Source organism: Etheostoma spectabile, chromosome 16 (assembly GCF_008692095.1).
Source record: "Etheostoma spectabile isolate EspeVRDwgs_2016 chromosome 16, UIUC_Espe_1.0, whole genome shotgun sequence".
NCBI lineage: Eukaryota > Metazoa > Chordata > Actinopteri > Perciformes > Percidae > Etheostoma > Etheostoma spectabile.
Window position 1 is genome coordinate 6,192,245 of NC_045748.1, and position 369 is coordinate 6,192,613.

At 37.7% G+C, this 369-nt stretch overlaps 1 protein-coding gene across 1 annotated transcript in view; it reads right to left on the reverse strand.

The window, feature by feature from the left end:
* tnksa (tankyrase, TRF1-interacting ankyrin-related ADP-ribose polymerase a) overlaps nt 1-369 on the reverse strand; it is a 95,546-nt gene that overhangs the window by 92,736 nt on the left and 2,441 nt on the right. The window lies entirely within an intron of this gene.

A 369-nucleotide genomic window follows, 5' to 3' on the forward strand; every position in this document is an offset into this window, starting at 1 on the left:
GGAAGAAGGATCAGAGAGACTGGTGTTACAAGAATTGTACTGTGATGTCCAATAGAAACTCTTGCACATAACCTTTGTGCAGAATTACATCAAACTGCAGCTTTGACAAAAGATTTGCGAACACTTTATAGATATTGTGAAACTGTGAAGCAGTTATTTATGTTCATAAAAGTGGCTGCTAAATGAAGGAGCAGCACAGCTTGAACAAAGGGCTGCTGTAATGGAGGAAGACTTCTAAATAAATTCAATCACCCCTATCTTTTTCTAAAACTATTCAGCTGTTAAAAAAGACGTTCACTTTTCAGTAAACCAACCAGAATTGGCCACGAAATTCATGGTCCAATCACAGCACGACATCCTGCTTTAAAT